The sequence below is a fragment of the Cervus canadensis genome, chromosome 5 (genome assembly GCF_019320065.1).
Source record: "Cervus canadensis isolate Bull #8, Minnesota chromosome 5, ASM1932006v1, whole genome shotgun sequence".
Taxonomy (NCBI): Eukaryota; Metazoa; Chordata; class Mammalia; order Artiodactyla; family Cervidae; genus Cervus; species Cervus canadensis.
In genome coordinates this window covers 5690236-5703915 of record NC_057390.1, presented here as the reverse complement: position 1 = coordinate 5703915, position 13680 = coordinate 5690236, and positions in this window count along the sequence as shown.

Below are 13680 nucleotides of genomic sequence, written 5' to 3'. Positions count from 1 at the left end.
GCTGGAAGCCCTGTACAACTTCTTCCCACTGAAGCAACAGTGGCAGCCACGAGCATCCTTTCATATCCTCGAGGCCAGGAGAGAGAGGTGATACAAACACAAGAGTCCAGATGCATCCCCACAAGGAGAATTTGCCTAGTCTTATGTATTAAAAAATCACTCTATCTGGTTTATGAACTTAGGCTCTGGAGTCTGGAATTTAAGCCCTAACTATGTCTATTATTTATTATGTGTTCCCCTCCCCTTATCTCAGTTCCCTGCTCTGGAAGGTGAGGATGACTTCATCCAGGGTTAGAATGAGGATTAAAGGAGAGAGCACAGAAGGCCATTGATGCGTGACACGCCATGCTACCGTCATTGCTTCTGTTGCTTTAGTTCATGCAGTCTGCTCTGGTCCACAGAGTCTATTCAGATCCCTGCACCTTCAAGAAAAGGAGGCTGTCATGCAATGTGGCTCTGATGGGCTCTTTATCATTTTTGGTAATAAAAGTTCCAGCACATGTCCTGCAAGTTTTCACATCCTGAGTTTTCCCAGCACTGCTAAGACCTTGGGGTGGGGTAGGGGGTGGGTGGGAGGTTGGGTGGGCAGAAGGAATGCATTTAAAAAATGCTCCAACCAAAGTTATTGCTAATTTTATCTCCAAAACATGTGTTCTAATACACCAAATATTTTGCCCACTGCTTTTTCTTTCCATTTTCCCCCATGAGCACGTGCTTGGCTTTTGATGTGGCATGCACTTTAAAAACACATTATTAAGCATACAAGTCGGTCACCCCTGGAGCTGACACTCTGTCCCCTGCTTATTCTTAACAAGTCTCCTTTTGTGCTGAAGTAATTAATCATTTCAACTTTCTAAGGATTGCTGATGGTCTTTCGAGATGACTCCAGTTACCAAGGCCCCCCACCCCCATCACAATCTACACTGTTCTGCACATGTCAGGAATCTGCTCCTGGGTCTGTATTCACATCACAGTGGGCTCCTCATCTCATATAACAATAACCGCCAGCGTCCAAAAGAACTTAGTGTTCACTTGCCTTTATCCAGAGTCTGGGCTTGGGGTGTGGGTGGAGGTGTGAGTGAGAGACTTTGGTGAAAAAAACAAGGAAATAGAAAGGGAAAAAGAACGGTCAGCGCTGATTTTGCAGCCCAGAGGGGAGGTTTTCATCTCGGGGTCCTGGAGGTAATCTCTTAGGACACCACCTTCTTCATGCATCGTGGCTGAATTTTCTTTCTCCCTTTTTTCTCTTTCTCTCTGGTTTATTGGCAGCTGAGTTTTCAAAGGGCTTTCCTGTTTGAAGCTGAGTCTTTGACTCACCCGGGTCAGAGAATGTCATTTGGTTTCCAGGGTAGGTTGCGGCGGAGTTAGTCATTTTTTAAGATGCTGTATCAACAATTTTAGCTAAATTTAGGTTCTATTTTTAAAAGCCTACCCTTCCCTGTCCTCCACCCAGGTATCCACTGTTAAACTGAATTCAAAAAACAGGTTTAAAAATGACCAAAAATACTATGAGATCACAAGTTATTGCCAGAGAAGGGAACACAAAAAATGATTCATAAATCAAATATGCAGATATAAATATACCAATAATGTTGAATTAATTAATATGGATTCCCAGGGTGATTTTTAGAAAATATGCACTTTATAAATAGAGACAAATATATATTTGAGATCATTAAAAAGATATTTATGAGTAACTAAAGAATAGAGATGTGACTGAAGAATAGAGAAGTAACTGAAGAATGATCACATGGACCACAGCCTTGTCTAACTCAATGAAACTAAGCCATGCTGTGTGGGGCCACCCAAGACGGTAGGGTCATGGTGGAGAGGTCTGACAGAATGTGGTCCACTGGAGAAGGGAATGGCAAACCACTTCAGTATTCTTGCCTTGAGAACCCCATGAACAGTATGAAAAGGAAAAAAGATAGGACACTGAAAGATGAACTCCCCAGATTGGTAGGTGCCCAATATGCTACTGGAGATCAGTGGAGAAATAACTCCAGAAAGAATGAAGGGATGGAGCCAAAGCAAAGTCAACACCCAGTTGTGAATGGGACTGGTGATAGAAGCAAGGTCTGATGCTGTAAAGAGCAACATTGCATAGGAACCTGGAATATTAGGTCCATGAATCAAGGCAAATTGGAAGGGGTCAAACAGAAGATGACAAGAGGGAACATCGACATTCTAGGAATCTGCGAACTAAGATGGACTGGAATGGATGAATTTGACTCAGATGACCATTATATCTACTATTGTGGGCAGGAATCCCTTAGAAGAAACGGAGTAACCATCACAGTCAACAAAAGAGTCTGAAATGCAGTACTTGGATGCAATCTCAAAAACAACAGAATGATCTCTGTTCTTTCCCAAGGCAAACCATTCAATATCACAGTAATCCAAGTCTATGCCCTGACCAGTAACACTGAAGAAGCTGAAGTTGAACAGTTCTATCAAAACCTACAAGACCTACTAGAACTAACACCCAAAAAAGATGTCCTTTTCATTATAGGGGACAGGAATGCAAAAGTAGGAAGTCAAGAAACACCTGGAGTGAACAGGCAAATTTGGCCTTGGAGTACGGAATGAAGCAGGGCAAAGGCTAATAGAGTTTTGCCAAGACAACGCACTGGTCATAGCAAACACCCTCTTCCAACAACACAAGAGAAGACTCTACACATGGACATCACCAGATGGTCAACACCGAAATCAGATTGATTATATTCTTTGCAGCCAAAGAGGGAGAAGCTCTATACAGTCAGCAAAAACAAGACTAGGAGCTGACTGTGGCTCAGATCATGAACTCCTTATTGTCAAATTCAGGCTGAAACTGAAGAAAGTGGAGAATACCACTAGACCATTCAGGTATGACCTAAATTAAATCCCTTATGACTATACAGTGGAAGTGAGAAATAGATTTAAGGGACTAGATCTGATAGACAGAGTGCCTGATGAATTATGGATGGAGGTTTGTGACATTGTATAGGAGGCAAGAATCAAAACCGTCCCCAAGAAAAAGAAATGCAAAAAAGCAAAATGGCTGTCTGAGGAGGCCTTACAAATAGCTGTGAAAAGAAGAGAAGTGAAAAGTAAAGGAGAAAAGGAAAGATATTCCCATTTGAATGCAGAGTTCCAAAGAATGGCAAGGAGAGATAAGAAAGCCTTCCTCAGCAATCCATGCAAAGAAATAGAGGAAAACAATAGAATGAGAAAGACTAGAGATCTCTTCAGGAAAATTAGAGCTATCAAGGGAACATTTCATGCAAAGATGGGCTCAATAAAGGACAGAAATGGTAGCAACATAACAGGAGCAGAAGATATTAAGAAGAGGTGGCAAGAATACACAGAAGAACTGTACAAAAAAGATCTTCAAGACCCAGATAATCATGATGGTGTGATCACTCACCTAGAGCCAGACATCCTGGAATGTGAAGTCAAGTGGACCTTAGAAAGCATCACTACGAACAAAGCTAGTGGAGGTGATGGAATTCCAGTTGAGCTATTTCAAATCCTGAAAGACGATGCTGTGAAAGTGCTGCACTCAATATGCCAGCAAATTTGGAAAATTCAGCAGTGGCCACAGGACTGGAAAAGGTTCAGTTTTCATTCCAATCCCAAAGAAAGGCAATGCCAAAGAATGCTCAAACTACCACACAATTGCACTCATCTCACACGCTAGTAAAGTAATGCTTAAAATTCTCCAAGCGAGGCTTCAGCAATACGTGAACTGTGAACTTCCAGATATTCAAGCTGGCTTCAGAAAAGGCAGAGGAACCAGAGATCAAATTGCGAACATCCACTGGATCATCGAAAAAGCAAGCGAGTTCCAGAAAAACATCTATTTCTGCTTTATTGACTATGCCAAAGCCTTTGACTGTGTGGATCACAATAAACTGTGGAAAATTCTGAAAGAGATGGGAATACCAGACCACCTGACCTGCCTCTTGAGAAACCTGTATGCAGGTCAGGGAGCAACAGTTAGAACGGGACATGGAACAACAGACTGGTTCCAAATAGGAAAAGGAGTATGTCAAGGCTGTATATTGTCACCCTGCTTATTTAACTTATATGCAGAGCACATCATGAGAAACGCTGGGTTGGAGGAAGTACAATCTGGAATCAAGATTGCCAGGAGAAACAGCAATCACCTCAGATATGCAGATGACACCATCCTTATGGCAGAAAGTGAAGAACTAAAGAGCCTCTTGATGAAAGTGAAAGAGGAGAGTGAAAAAGTTGGCTTAAAGCTCAACATTCAGAAAACTAAGATCATGGCATCTGGTCCCATCACTTCATGACAAATAGACGGGGAACAGTGGAAACAGTGTAAGACTTTATTTTTCTGGGCTCCAAAATCACTGCAGATGGTGACTGCAGCCCTGAAATTAAAAGACGCTTACTCCTTGAAAGTAATGACCAACCTAGACAGCATGTTAAAAAGCAGAGACATTACTTTGCCAACAAAGGTCCATCTAGTCAAGGCTATGGTTTTTCCAGTAGTCCTGTATGGATGTGAGAGTTGGACGGTGAAGAAAGCTGAGTGCTGAAAAATTGATGCTTTTGAACTGTGGTGTTGCAGAAGACTCTTGAGAGTCCCTTGGACTGCAAAGAGATCCAACCAGTCCATCCTAAAGGAGATCAGTCCTAGGTGTTCATTGGAAGGACTGATGTTGAAGCTGAAACGCCAATACTTTGGCCACCTGATAGGAAGAGCTGACTCATTTGAAAAGACTCTGATGCTGGGAAAGATTGAGGGCAGGAGGAGAAGGGGACGACAGAGGATGAGATGGTTGGATGGCATCAATGACTCGATGGACATGGGTCTGGGTGGACTCTGGGAGTTGGTGATGGACAGGGAGGCCTGGCGTGTTGCGGTTCACGAGGTCGCAAAGAGTCGGACACGACTGAGCGACTGAACTGAAGAATAGAGTTTTAAATTAGCACATAATGTATCAATAATAATGCTGATCTAAGATTTTTTTAATCAGGTTCCAGAAGCCTAATCAATGTTCATAGAAAAAATACCTTTTTTTTTTTAAAGGAGTAGAATATAAAATGTTTAGTAGTTTTAATTACATAGAACCACAGAACTCTTGTTATTTAGGACAACATAAAAATAGGTATTAAAATGAAAACATTGTTGTGAAAACGTTGTACTAATAAACATGGGTAATAATAAACCACCCATGAGCTACACTCCTGTAACTTTTTAGGAAATTCAGGGGAGAAAGACATCCATTTGGATAAACAGATACACCTTTTTAGTGGGAGGCTAAAGAAGAGGAAACTCTAATAAATAAAATAGGTCATCTAGTGTCAGAATACCCTGGTGGCTCAGTGGTAAAAAAATTCTTCTGCCAATGTAGGAGACGAGGATTCGTTCCCTGGATCGAAACTATCCCCTGTAGTAGGAAATGGCAACCCACTCCAGTTTTCTTGCCTGGGAAATCCCATGGACAGAGGCTCCTACAGGGCTACAGGCCATGGAGTCACAAGAGTCAGACACAACTGAGCGACTAAAACAGTAACAACAGTGTCAGGATATGACAAATATTTTCCAAACCAAAACAGCAATCCCCTCTTATCTACGGGGGAAACATTCTAATACCCTAGTGGGGGCCTGAAACCACAGGTAGCAATAAACTCTGCATACATTATGTTTTTTCCTATATATGTTAATACATAAGTATGGAAAAGTCTGGGCTTCCCTGGTGGCCCAGATGGTAAGGAATCTGCCTGCAATCCAGGAGACCCAGGTTTGATCCCTGGGTTGGGAAGATCCCCTGGAGAAGGGAATGGCAACCCACTCCAGTATTCTTGCCTGGAGAATCCCGTGGACAGAGGAGCCTGGTGGGCTATAGTCCCTGGGGTTGCAAAGACCTGGACATGACTGAAAAACTCACACACACACACACACACACACACACACACACATGGGATAAAGTTTAGATATAAATTAGGCACAGTCAGAGAATATCTGAATTGCTAGTATCTACCCTGGCACTGTTGGGCCATTATTAAGAAAAATTAGAGCCACTTGTATACAAGTACCGAGACACCAAGAAGACTCCAAGGTCACTAGCGGGCGGGCTGCACTGGCCGAAGAGATGGTTCGCATCCCAGGTGGGATGGAGTGAGGTGGTGCAAGATTTCATCACGCTGTTCACAATACCATGTGATTTAAAATCACATGGTAAACAAATTGTTTATTCCTGGAATTTTCTATTTAATCATTTCAGACCTCAGTTGACCACGGGTAACTGAAACTGCAGATAAAAGAGGACTGCTGTACCTGGAGAGACAGAAAGGGGTGTCCTTTCCCTAATTTATCAACAGAAATAAAAGTGTTAGGAAGAAGGCTGAGCACAGTGAATCTCCAGAATTTCTCGGCTACATGTGGGCCCAGGAACGGAGCCACAGACAAATGCGAAAACGCCTCATGTGCAAAATTCAGTTAATTTGGAGCCTAAAGAATGCTGAGACTGGATTTCCTATTCTGACATTGCGGCTGTGTGTGTGGACAGCTTTCAAAATCAGAACAAAATAACATGTAGATAAATAAGGGCGCATGTTCTAAAAGTCATGAAAAATGTCCTGAGTCTCAATCCCTGTGTTTTTACAATACTTACATCTCACTGCCTCCAACAACTATTAAAAAAACAAGAACTGCACAACTATAAATCAAATATGTCAGAATTTACAAGACAACATACACATGAAATGGCAAAAAAAAAAAAAAAAATCAGGTTTCTGTTTTTTTTTTTTTTAATGTTATAATGTCTACATGGGCTTCCCAAGTGGCACAGTGGTAAGGAATCTGCATGCCAATTAGGGGACTCAGGTTCAACCCCTGAGTCGGGAAGATCCCCTGGAGGAGGAAATGGCAACCTGTTACAGTATTCTTGCCTGAAAAATCTCATGGACAGAGGAACCTGGTGGGTTACTGTCCATGGGGTCACAAAGAATAGGACACGACTGAGCACACACAGCAATGTCTAAATAATTATGAGTGTAAGAACTACAGGTAATTATGTCTTATTTAAAACACGGATGGACTTGAAAACACTATGGTAAGTGAAAGAAGCCAGCCACAAAAGACTATATACTACTTGATTCCATTTCTATGAAATGTCCAGAATAAGCAAATTTATAGAGACAAAAGGTGGGTTAATGGTTGCCTAGGGCTGAAGCGGATGGGGAAAGAAGAGAGGTGGGGGTTATTTTTTGGGGGTAATGAAATGTCCTAAAGGTAACTGTGGTGAAGGACACACAATTATATGAATGTACTAAAAGCCAGTGGATCGTAAATGTTCAATGGGTATGTGAATTCTCAAAACATTTGTTTAAAAAACAAACAATATGATTAATATCTAGATAGATGTTCTAATTTTCCAGGCCTGGATCTTGTCAATCCTCAAATGATCATTTTCGATCTTAGAAATTATTCAAAACTTTCCGGTGAGTATGTAATAGTAATGTGCAGCACATCAGTGTAATATCACAACTCTCCATGTGAAATAAATAAAGAACACTGTGTGTGATTTTCATGATAGTAAGTACAGTCTTAAAATGCACTTCTTGAGTTGATAACTTTGGGTAGATGTGCTTTAATTGTTCCACGAATGGCTCTAGTTGGAGCGTATTAGTCACGGAAATAGCTTTGACTTCCCTCTCCCGATGCCATGATCAACATCTTAATTAACTGAATTATCCCTGCAAATTTATTACCTTGATTTCTTCAACTTGTAGATTCATCAGATATCAGAACAGAAAACTCAGTCTCATGAAAGATAATCAGACTACAGTTAGCAGATGTTACACAAAAGGTCTGAGCTTTTCTGGTGTGGACATCAGTGGTATGTCCTTTCCACTTCCAACCCTCAGGAGTTATTAAGTGAATTCTCATCTCTCTTGAATGTGTACCAATTGCAGAATGTTTCCTAATGCTCCCAGGTAACCCAACAATCTTGACTGTCTTTGGAGAGCTTATGTTTCAGGTTATGCTTCAAGCTTATGGTTCAAAAAAGCACTTCAGTCTTTTTGGGGAAGGACAACAGGGTAGAGAGCAAAAACAGACATTGCGCAAAAGGTCAAAGTCATTCATTCATTCATTATTCCTTATCCATTTATTCAGCATTAATTAAATATCCATTATGTGCTACTTGCTTGCTAGCCCCTGGAGATAACGGTCACTGCCTAATGGGGCTTAAGAAAGACCATTATGAGTCCATACAATAAGCGCTGTGATAAAAGTAAAGGGTCCCTGCAGAATATAGAACAGGAGCATGTATTCAGACTCTGGCAATCAGGAAGGCTTCCTGGAGGCAGTAGCATCTTAAGTGAGGCTTAGAGAAAAAGAAAGAAACACTTGGATGTTTGGGGAGTAAGCCTGGAGGGGAAGGAGACGGCTGTGGTATTGTTGTGTACAGAATGGGAGGTGGGCAGCGGGGAGAGATGAGGCTGAACACCCCGGGAGCCGGAGCACATGTGGCTCTGTAGACCACATCCAGGAACCCGACCGTGTCCTGAGCCTGGGGAAGCCACTAATGTGTTTCCAGCAAACGTTCTTTAGAAAGCTGATTCTGCCTGCACTGGGGAGAGCTAGGGGGAGGCAGGAGACCGGAGGCCAGAAAGGGGGTCTCTGGAGTAATCAAGGTGGGAAGGGATGGTGATGGGGACAGGAAGCAATGGACCCATTAGGAGGAGATTCAGGAGACAGCCGGCAGAGGAAAAGCCAGTTGCAGTGAGAGGCAACCTCAGGGCAGAGGTATTACGACACATCTGGTGGGGCGGCCTGGGGGCATGGGACAGGTGAGCATGAAAATCAGGAAACAGAGCTTGATAAATACGCCTGATGCCCATCTCAGCACAGATGTGAACGTGAACTGAGCAAAGCAGCCTGTGAGAAGGAGAGCGAGCCGGGGCAGGAGACCTCCACCTAAGGGACAGTTACAGGGAGAGACACCCATGGAGGAGCCTGGGAGGGAACGGCCACCAGGATGGGAGTAAACCCAGGGGGACGCGGTGTGAGAGATGGCACGTTGAGGCGGGAGTGGTGGTCAGTGGCACTGAATGCCCACCAAGGGCTCACAACAGTGCAGTGGTAAATCTCATTCACGGAAAGAGACCAATAAGGATTTGCACAGGCGCCAAGTTCAAGTGCTTATCTTTATGAGAATGAAGACCCACTGAAATATAAAGAAGCAAAATACTCTGAGACGTTGTGAAAACAGGAGCGGACACACAACGCCGTGTAATCCAGTGGACCCCGCGGCTGGCTCCGTCACACCTTCTACATTCTTGTGTCGCTGGGGCTGAACCACACATACCGCCTTTCAGAGGAATGCATCTCTGTTTTCTTGTCCACATTCTCTCTCTGTAACCAACTTGTCCTGTAAGCGCGGGCTGAGCTCCTCCTGTGAGTCTGGCTGGCATTCTAAAGCACTGGGTAAATCTACTTCTTTTTGAGTCACATTCAATCTTATTATCTTTCTGGCTTTGTGGATGTACCTTGCAAGGCTAGAGCAACAGAAAACTTTAAAAGTCCAGTCTATTTAACGCCCTGGTCCCCTCATGTAGTGCTGAAGTTCTCCCAGTATCCTGATGTGAAACGAGGAAGCTGTCTTTGGCCTTGTTGGGAACCCCTCCATCATGCAGTCTGGCTACTGACATGCAGACCTGGCCCAACCTGGGCACTGCAGGAGGCACCAGCGCCCGAGCTTCCTTGGCAGCCCGTAGCGTCCAGCTGTTGTTACTATTTGTGGACCTGCTCCTTTCCTCCAGGTGGCTCCGTCACAGCAAGATATTGACAAACATGGGAGCAAAGCTATTGACTATGGTATCAGAACACAGCCGGGACTGTGAGGGTAGAGAGTGTATTCCCACATACCGCTGGGCCTGCTAACATCCCCTTGTGCTTCTCCACTCCTGGTTCTGTAAGCCTCCGTGATGTCTAACCATGCACATGGACAGGTAAACACAGAAAGCCAAAGTCATTCACTCCGGACTGGAGCCTCCAGACCCCCGAGGTCCCTCTGGCCATTGCCCCGAAGCCTCTGGGCTCAGAACAGATTCTGAATTACAAAATTCTCACCCCACTTCTGTTAGAAACTAAAGAGTTTTGGCATCCCCACAAAGCCTGCAGAGTATAGCCCAATAGCCCTGAAACTAGCAGCAGGCTGCTGGATACCCCTCATAGGCACCAGGGTGCCTCAGGCAGAGACATGGAGCCACTTAAGTAGGGCTTCTGGTTTCAGCCAAAAGGACTAATAACATCTAGCAAAACTGCAGCTTCAGATTAAAATAAGATATTTTACATGGTGTTTGTGTCTCTGTCCATCCAGGGCGTCACTGTTCAGTCTCTCAGCTGTGTCTGACTCTTTGTGTCCCACGATTACTGAATGCCAGGCTTCCCTGTCCTTCACTAACTCCCGGAGGTTGTTCAAATTCATGTCCATTGAGTCGGTGATGCCATCCAACCATCTCCTCCTCTGCCGCCCACTTCCCCTCCTGCCCTCAGTCTTTTCCAGCATCAGGGTCTTTTCATCCAGGTGGTCAAATGAAAAAAAGAAAAATCAAAACAAGACACTGCCAAGTGAAACTCACATATCTTGGATAAGACATGCAGTTTGCTTGGTGAATTTCTCCAGACCTCCACCACTGTTACTTTTGCTTTGATTCTACTTTACTATATCAAGTAATGGGATATGTAAATCGGGCTCCTCTGCAGTTATGCCCAGCCTGATTTTGCCATTTGTGGGCTTCGTTTTGTCATGAATAAAATCCTTACTACTTGAAACAAATGAAGTAATTTACAAAGAAAACAACATGAGGCAGAAAATGCCTGTCTGGTCGGAAACAGGGCAGATCTGACCTCGTTCCAGTTCTGCAAATGACCCAAACAGATCATTTAAAACAAGAGTCTCTTTGTTTTCTATTTTCTCCAAGAGGGGTTAATGCATTTTTGTGGCAGAGTGGTAAAGAATCTGCCCGCCAATGCAGGAGATGCAAGAGATAGGTTTTATCCTTGGGTCAGGAACATACCCTGGAAGAGGAAATGGCAACTAACTCCAGTATTCTTGCCTGGGAAATCCCATGGATGGAGGAGCCTGGCAGGCTATAGTCCATGGTGTCTCAAAGAGTTGGACACAACTGAGCACATACACACACATGTATTTTCATTTTGATTAAGGAGCATGTAGACATTTGAGCATCAGGTTTCTCTTGGCACACCACTCAGGGCCTGGTCGTGTAGAGGTGGCATGATGATGTACGTGGCATGTGATGGTAACCTCAGCTCTCTCCTCTTTCACAGACCTCCCAGAAACACAACAGAAAATATTGTCGAGGAGGCTCCTTAGTTTCTAGAAAACCAAGGAAATTGAGTTCCCTCTATTTGCTGGACACCTGGCCACCCACAGTGTCAGGAAATTGGTATAGGTCTCTAGAATTTAAACAAGTCCCAGTTACCCACTTCATACAGCAGAAAAGCAACTCTACGTACATATCCACCATGAATATTTCGCAGGAAATTGGAATTAAATTAGTGACTACAGATGAAAGCCAAGAAGATAATCTGCTCAGATGGTGCCCTGAAACTGTCTGTAAACCCATCCTTTATATCCAAACCAGATCTCGAACATGGGTCTCTTATTATAAAAGCTCCCTACGTTATGAAGGGTGCCTCTAAATAACCACCATCTAAAGCTGTCTGGCATCAAATCTGTGCATTCTAGTTTCAGCCCCGCATGACCCCATTACATTGTAAATGGATTTTATTTGCTGAACAAATGTTAATGCCATTCTACGTGAATGGATAACGCTAGGAAAAGCACCTAAGTATTATAGCACTGGAGCCCTTAAGGATGAAATACAGTGTAACTTAAAAAACTGTCTGTTAAAAACATATGTCAAGCCAGGAGGACTCCCAGCCCTTGGAGCTCATCTCCATAGAACTCTGTTATAATTTGTCCCTTGGTTAAATGAATGTTGCCATAATACATAGATTTACTAGGTCCCAGGAATGAAATTCTCTCAGCGAGGATAAAAAATAATTGTACTTGAGAACATAATGTAATATTCAAATGACTGGAAAACAGTCACCTCAGCAAAAATAAGAGAAGGGAGAGGAAAAAGAAGTTTAAAGGTGAGGTAGCTAATGTTGGCCATAAAACCTCCGTGAGTTCAAGTGCACGCACGCGTGATCAGGCGCTTTTGGATCACAAACACGTGGGAGCAGGAAACCTCCCTTTTACGGTAAAATGCCTGAGTGGCTTCATGAATGAGCCAGCGGGGGGAGGGGGGGGGTGCTTCTTGCTTTAATAAGACAGCACAGCGAGTGGGGGCGGTGCTGGTCCCAGACAGAGCTGGTCAAAAATCCCAGCTCTCCTGCATGGCAGCTGTGTTTAACCTCCCTCTGCCTCAGTTTCTTCCTCTGTAAAATGGGGATGATAATAGTTCCCAACTATACAGAAGGCAGCTGTGATGGCCCAATGAGAAAACATAGGCAAGAACCTTAGAAGATGTCTCAGACATAGTGAAAGAAAGTGAAGTCACTCAGGCATGTCCGACTCTCTGCGACCCCATGGACTGCAGCCTACCGGGCTCCTCCGTCCATGGGATTTTCCAGGCAAGAGTACTGGAGTGGGTTGCTATTTTGTTCTCCAATAAATGTCAGCCCATCCTTGTTGGTGGTCTTCATAGAATTTGGGCTTCCTAGGTGGCACTAGTGGTAAAGAATCCACCTGCCAAGGCAGGAGACGCAAGAGATGCAGGTTTGATCCCTGGGTTGGGAAGATCCCCTGGAGGACAGCATGACAACCCACTCCAGAATTCTTGCTTGGAGAATCCCAGGGACAGAGGAGCTTGGAAGGCTACAGTCCATGGGGTCACAAAAGAGTAGGACATTACTGAGCAACTGAACCACACTCACATAGAATTTAGTGCAAATGAAGAGCATGAATGGAAACCAAGGCCTCTCCTCATAAGTGGTTTCTAAACTCAGGGACCCCACCCCAGTTTTCTCCAGTCTGGACTCTGCCCCCTCTCCCCCACAGAAACAGCACTCCAGGGATGTCCCCAGCAGTCCAGTGGTTGACTCCAAGCTTCCAATGCAGGGGGCACAGGTTCAGTTCCTGGTCGGGGAACTAAGATCCAGCAGGCGGCATGGTGTGACCAAAAAATAAATAAATAAAAATAAATTTAAAAAGAAAAAAGAAACAGCACTCCATAAGGTCACCCATGACCTTTCTTTCCAATCCTTTGGGTGGTCTTCCACCCTCCTCTCTCTTCTCCTCTGGGAATTTCTGAGCCCAGTTGAATGGAAATTCTCTTGGCTTCAACTCTGTGACTTTTCAGTCACGAATTTTCCTAAGGTTCTCTGCTGACTCCCTCTCACATGCATTTGCCAGTGGCTATTCCCTTGCCTGGCCTTGAAATGGTAGACTTTAGGTTCTCATTGCTTCTCAGCTTGTAGTTCCTCTCCAGGCAAATGGACCCATTTCTGTAGTTTTACAACCAAAGTGCTAATTCATCCAAAATGTTGGCCTGCCTTTCAGACCTCTGTTCTGAGCTTATGCACATTCTCTACATCTACCTGAATATCACAAGGCACCTTAAACTCAGGATATCTGAAAACGATCGTGTGATGTACTCCCTCTTCTTGCCCAACACTTAAACGGG